This window comes from Erpetoichthys calabaricus, chromosome 7 (assembly GCF_900747795.2).
Source record: "Erpetoichthys calabaricus chromosome 7, fErpCal1.3, whole genome shotgun sequence".
Classification (NCBI taxonomy): domain Eukaryota; kingdom Metazoa; phylum Chordata; class Cladistia; order Polypteriformes; family Polypteridae; genus Erpetoichthys; species Erpetoichthys calabaricus.
Window position 1 is genome coordinate 88,445,936 of NC_041400.2, and position 6,932 is coordinate 88,452,867.

Below are 6,932 nucleotides of genomic sequence, written 5' to 3' on the forward strand. Positions count from 1 at the left end.
TCTTCTTCGGACTGCCTCCTTCTCTCTCTTCACCGACCTCGTCCGTCTTCCACCCGACTCAAGCCTCTCTCTGAATGGAGGCAGCCCCTTTTATAAACACTCGGATGTGCTCCAGGTGTGTTCCGGCAATCTCCCACCGACACGCCCCAGTGTGGCGGAAGTGCCGGCTGCATACCCGGAAGCACTCCGGGTGTCCCCACTCGTCTTCCCCCCAGCACTTCCGGGTGTGGTGGAAGCGCTGGGGTCCAGGGTTCTCCAGGCATAGGGGCGCCCCCTGGCGGTGACCACGGGCCCCTACAGGGTTGAGCTTCCCAGCTCTGTACCCGTGGCCCCAAAAGGAACCAGGGCGGTCGTCCCCTCATGGTCTGGAGGAGGCATGAGCCCTCCTCCTGTCTTCCTGGGCATCCCGGCTGGGTGCCACCCCCAGCCGCATGCCACAGTGCCCCATCGCCAGCGAAGACCCATCCGTCAAAGCGGCCTGTCCCGTGAGGGCAGGTCCCCAACGAAGTGGGTCCTACTGCGCACCCAGGGTCCAATCCTGTAAAACAAAGAGACACAGGGGCAGAGCAGCTGCCTGAACGCCACCACTTGGCGTCCCTCTTTGTCACACACAGGCAGTGCTCACCCCTTTGACTGGCACCCCGGGACTTGCCTCTTTGGCACCGCCTCCGTGGGTTCTGTGCCCCTCTTGATGGGTTAACTGACGGGACCGCTTGCTCTTGTGCAATCTCCGCTGGCTTTGCGGTTCCCCTCTGCCTCCGCAGAGGGCGGCCCTTCCCTGGACGTGTGCACCCAGCATGCATGGGTATGCTCCTTCCTGTTTATCCGAATTGTGTTTTTCAGCAGCCATCTAGAGAGCTTAGATCTACTGGTCAGTTGTCTCTTAAGGTTCCTTGCACTAAGCGTTATACTAAGGGAAACAGGGCTTTTGCAGCTGCTGCACCTCATATGTGGAACTCTTTACCTCATTACATTAAGGAGTCACCTTCAGTTGAACCATTTAAAACTGCATTGAAGACCCATTTCTGTTCTCTAGCTTTCAGTGTCCTTCACTGATACTGATGGCTGCCCTAGTCTTAGTCATCTTCTTTCTTTTCTTTAACTCACCAGTGGCTATATTTCATTTTATTGTAGTTTATTTCTGTTTATTTTATTTTTGTTCATTGTATGTTTTAATGTAAAAAACTGTTGTAGGGATCTTGTAGGGATCTTGAGAAGCTTCTAACTAACCAATCTCTCTCATTCTTTCCTAGGGCACAATGCGGAAGCAGAAGCAGACAATGGCCGACAGTGAGATGAATCGCGTTGCTGTCGTCGTAGAAGAAATCCAGGCACTCGACAAACAGATTCAGAAACTCCTGTCCAGACGAAGGTACCTTAGGGATTTGAAGGCTCGGCTGCTGGATAAACCATCCTCGCCATCTGAAATCGACGTAACATCAACCCCGCGGTGTGCCGCTCACTTCCAAGGACAAGTAAGCTTCACCCCCGCGCCTCGTAGGAGCGACAATGACACCGATGAAGACCTCGGCGTGTTTCAGCTATGCAGGCGGGGGTTCAAGGCTAGAACACTTTCATCGGCACAGGCGAGCATCTGGACCCAGAACCGGTTCGACCCTCTCCGCGTCCCCAGTTTGCCTTCAATCCCGGGTGATGTAATCGTGGTAGGTGATTCGATTGTAAGAAACCTCAATATCGCATGCCCTAATCGGAAATCTTTTGTTTCTTGTTTTCCCGGAGCTTGTGTCCGAGATGTGATGAGACGTGCGCCGACAATCTAGGAGAAGCACAAGAACAGGGCAGTAGGATCCATTGTATTACATGCCAGCGTAAATGACATAATGCACCGACAGTCGGAGATTCTCAAGACTGACTTTGCAGCACTAATTAAAGACACGAAGGAGAGGACCCCATTGGCAAGGATCTTCATTTCGGGTCCACTACCTCTCGTCAGACAATCAAATGAATACTACAGTCATCTGCTGGGATTAAACAACTGGCTGAAAGGCTTCTGCGAGAATCAAAACATCGGGTTCATCGACAAATGGGACCTCTTCTGGGAAAGGCCGCGTTTCTTCAAGCGGGATGGCCTGCATCTGAATAGATTCGGTGCCCGGGTACTCTCCGAAAACATCGCTAAGGTAATTCGTCTACCTTGACTATCTATTTCTACTCTTAACCCCTTCCGTAATGCTATTGCTTTGCTAGGACATGATAATTGCTTAACAAAGTCTTCCATAAAAGTGCACAACATTAATACTCTAATAACCAATCTCAATGCATGTAGAAAATCTAGGCAGTGCGGCATAAATACCAATAATTTAATTACAATTACTACTTTAGATGAACAATGTATTAAAACTATAAAAACAAATTACAGGCAGTCCCCGGGTTACGTACGAGATAAGGACTGTAGGTTTGTACTTATGTTGAATTTGTAAGTCGGAACAGGTACATTACTTTAAAAAATGTTATTGTTGACCGACTGTAAACAAATGCTCTGCCAATGAATGATGGAGTTTCACCTCTTTTTGACTTTTTTATTATTTCTACTTTATTTTCAATGGTGATGGTTTTTCTCTTCTTTACTGTAGCACTAGCACTTGCATCAGATTTGTGTTTCAGAGACATTCTTGGTGAAGGGTGAAGACAAAAGGTTAAGATGAGCTCTTCTGTACAGCACTGTACATGCTATCACAGCAGAATAGGCACCAGTCTTCAACACGTCTGATGGTGGTCCAGATCTAATTATGCAATTTTCATTACGCTATAACTTATTCAGTTTATTACATAGAAAATCACCCGAAAAATCCTTAACCATCGAGAACTGTGCGAACTGACGACACGAAGAATCTTCTTAGCGCCAAACTGGAATCATCCCAGCATAAATCAAAGTCATCCAGATGATCTGGATCTGCAGAATTAGATCTGGACCACCCTGTACTGACAAGAGACAACTTCCTGCTATGTGTGTAACAGTACAAGCAGGCTTGCTATTGAGAATGAATGGGGGCAGCGAGGGGCGGTTCATCACCAGCCCACATCACAGTCACCTCCACTACAGTATGCTGCCTGCAGTGTCCTGCTGCACCACTGCCCCCATTCAACACGCAGCCATCCGAGGCACACTACAAGGCTACCCCCCACCTCCCTGTTCACCCTCAATGGCCTCCGTTCAGCCACAACAGGGTCACCACTTGCAGTGGGGGGCGGGCAGTGAAACCGCTTGCCGCCGGGAGCCGCCCGACGGACACTACACTGTGCAAGCAGTGAAATCGACCCCCTCCAGCCTCTGTCCAGCCACCGCTTGCAGCATCCCCGGGTCGAAGATAACTGAGCGGCAGTTACTGAGGCCCCGTTCGTATGTTGTAGGTCGGGTGTCTGTAACCTGGGGACTACCTGTATAGATTAAATAAAAAATACACACAGAGCGGTGCTAACAAAAATAACTTTGAAAACTTAAAATAACTAAGTTTCTGTTCCAAATACCAATAATGCACATAGAATTCAGCTCTGCCCCTCCAAAACATTAAATATAGTACTATTAAATGTTACAGCTTTAACTAACAAGACATTGTTTATCAACGATCTTATTAGTGATAGAAAAATTGATTTTATTGCACTAAGTGAAATGTGGCTTAGCTCAGATGGCGCAGCTGTTCTAATCGAATCTGTGCCTCCGGATTACAGTTTTACTCGTGCGGATCGCCAAGGAAAAAGAGGCCGCGGCTTGGCAAACATTTACTCAAGCCAGTTAAAGTGTAAAGATGTCAGTTTTGGTAAATTCAAGTCCTTTGAGTATCTCGCCGTTGTTATTCATGGAGATTCTCACGTTCTAGTATTATCTGTGTATAGACCTCCTAAATTTAATGCATCTTTCTTTGAGGAATTCTCAGACTTAATGTCAATTTTAATTACGAACTATGACACACACATAATAGTCGGCGACTTTAACTTTCATATCGATAATCAGTGTGACCAAAAAGTAAAAGAATTCATGAACCTCCTGGACTCTTTTGATTTGAGACAGCTCATTAATCAGCCTACACATAAAGCAGGTCATACATTAGACTTAGTAATTACCAAAGGACTAAAAGTTGATGTAAAGCAGGTCATTGATACTGGTCTATCAGACCATTTTCTTCTACTTTTTAATATAGAAATAATGATAGAAAATATTCATGAGAAGCTTCTTTGACTCATCAGCAGCTTTAAAACTTACAAACATTCTAAGCAATCAGTCTGTTTATAGCATTTATAGTGACAACTATAATAGCAAGGATAATGTAAATAGTGAAGTGGAAAGATTTAATACTAAAGTGAGAGCTGCTGTTGACATAGTTGCACCTGAAAAGACAGTTAAAAAATCTTCTAGCATTGTTATACCATGGAAGACGCAAAGAGTGTCTGATTTAAAGAGAACATGCTGTAGAGCTGAGTGTAAATGGAGGAAAACTAAACTAACTATCCACTATGAAATATTGAAGGTTAAAATAACAGAATACAATAACACAGTCCGTCTTGAGAGGCGCTGCTATTTCTCTAAGATTATAAATAACAATGCTAGTAATCCCAGAGTCTTATTGTCTATGATTGATCGTCTGCTAAACCCAGGTAACCCAAAGGAATGCCTCCAAAATACTTCCAGTAAAACCTGTGAGGCTATTGCTGTATTTTTCAATCAAAAAATTAATGATATTAGAAATAACATAATATATCTCCCCAACACTGCGGATCCTCCTAAGCCCCAGTATTCCGTTATAAACAAATTAAATTCTTTCACTAGGATAGATTTACCTGATTTACATAAAATAATTTCTCAACTGAAACTCTCCACCTACATCCTTGACCCAGTACCAACAAGTTTTTTCAAAGAAGTATCAGGTGTGCGAATTAATAATATTCTTGACATAGTAAATTTGTCATTCGATACAGGGGTCTTCCCAGACTGTCTTAAGACTGCTGTAGTTAAACCCCTACTGAAGAAAAATAATCTTGACCCCTCTGCTTTTGAACATTTTAGACCCATCTTTAACCTGCCCTTCTTAAGTAAAATTCTAGAGAAGGCAGTCATTGTGCAGTTAAATGACCACCTCAATAAACATGCTATTCTTGATAAATTTCAGTCAGGTTTTAGAACAAATCACACAGAAACTGCACTCGTTAAAGTAGTAAATGACTTGCAGGTAAATGCAGACAGAGGCCATTTATCTGTTGTCACAATAACCAGACATAAGAGTCGTGAAAAGGTTTGGGGCAGCCACCCATATAATTTGGTTTCCTGGCTGCAAAGTTGCGTTCAATAGAAATAGCACTGATGTACACAAAACCGAGTCCAAAACAGAACTGAGGGAACAGGGAAAAGGTGGAGACTTTTAAAGGGAAAGACAGGAAGTCAAAGGGGTCGAGCTCATGAAGGTCTTCTGTCATTGGTGCGAACCTGGATGTGACATCACAGGGGCCAGATCCGGCAAGGTCTCCTTCTATTGGCTCAGTCCCGGAAGTGACTTCAAGAGGACCAGGTGGGATCTCCCGTGAATGGTCTGCAGGCACGGAAGAAAAAGAGTCAGTGCACTCTGCCACATCCCAGTATGTCTCGGAACTGCCCTTACTCAAGCCCTTTAGCTGCCTCCCATGCGCACGTGTGTGACACTGTTCTCATCCTCTTAGATCTGAGTGCCGCATTTGACACCATTGATCACAATATTCTTAGAAATCGCCTTAGTCAATGGGTGGGCCTCTCTGGCAGTGTCTTAAATTGGTTTGAATCCTACCTGGCAGGGAGAAAATTCTTTGTTAGTTGTGGTAATTACAACTCAAAGACACATGATATCCTATATGGTGTTCCACAAGGCTCTATCCTGGGTCCGCTACTCTTCTCAATCTACATGCTTCCTTTAGGTCAGATTATCTCAGGGCACAACGTGAGCTACCACAGCTATGCTGATGACACACAGCTGTATTTATCAATAGCACCTGATGTCCCTGATTCTCTTGATTCACTAATACAATGTCTTACTTGTATTTCTGAATGAATGAATAGTAATTTTCTCAAGCTAAATAAAGAGAAAACTGAAATTTTAGTGATTGGCAATAATGGATACAATGAGGTTATCAGAAATAAACTCGATGCATTAGGATTAAAAGTCAAGACAGAGGTAAAAAACTTAGGGGTAATTGTTGACTGTAACCTGAATTTTAAATCGCATATTCATCAGACCACTAGGACAGCATTTTTTCACTTAAGAAACATAGCAAAAGTTAGACCTCTTATATCACTGAAAGATGCTGATAAATTAGTTCATGCTTTTGTTTTCAGTCGACTAGATTACTGTAACGAACTCCTCTCAGGACTACCCAAAAAAGACATAAATCATTTGCAACTAGTGCAGAATGCACCTGCTAGAATCCTAACTAGGAAAAGAAAATCCGAGCATATTTCTCGAGTTTTGATGTCATTACACTGGTTACCTATGTCATTCAGAATTGACTTTAAAATACTGCTTATGGTTTATAAAGCCTTAAATAATCTTGCTCCATCTTATATATCGGAATGTCTTACACCCTATATTCCAAATTGTAACCTTAGATCCTCAAATGAGTGTCTCCTTAGAATTCCAAGAGCAAAACTTAAAAGAAGTGGTGAGGCGGCCTTCTGCTGTTATGCACCTAAAATCTGGAATAGCCTGCCAATAGGAATTCACCAGGCTAATACAGTGGAGCACTTTAAAAAACTGCTGAAAACACATTATTTTAGCATGACCTTCTCATAACTTCACTTAATCCTGATACTCTGTATATTCAATTCATTATAATAACTATTCATGGTGGCTCTAAAATCCGTACTAACCCCTACTCTCTCTTCTGTTTCTTTTTCCAGTTTCTTTGTGGTAGCGGCCTGCGCTACCACCATCTACTCAAAGCATCATGAT

General features: G+C 43.6%; 1 long non-coding RNA gene across 1 annotated transcript in view; it reads left to right on the forward strand.

Moving 5' to 3' along the window:
- The window catches only part of LOC127528859 (uncharacterized), a 29,500-nt gene extending 22,782 nt beyond the window's left edge, over positions 1–6,718 (forward strand). The window contains exon 2 of the long non-coding RNA XR_007935464.1: positions 5,902–6,718. This is a non-coding gene — a long non-coding RNA (uncharacterized LOC127528859). The remainder of the gene's footprint in view (positions 1–5,901) is intronic.
- The last annotated feature ends 214 nt before the right edge of the window (positions 6,719–6,932 follow it).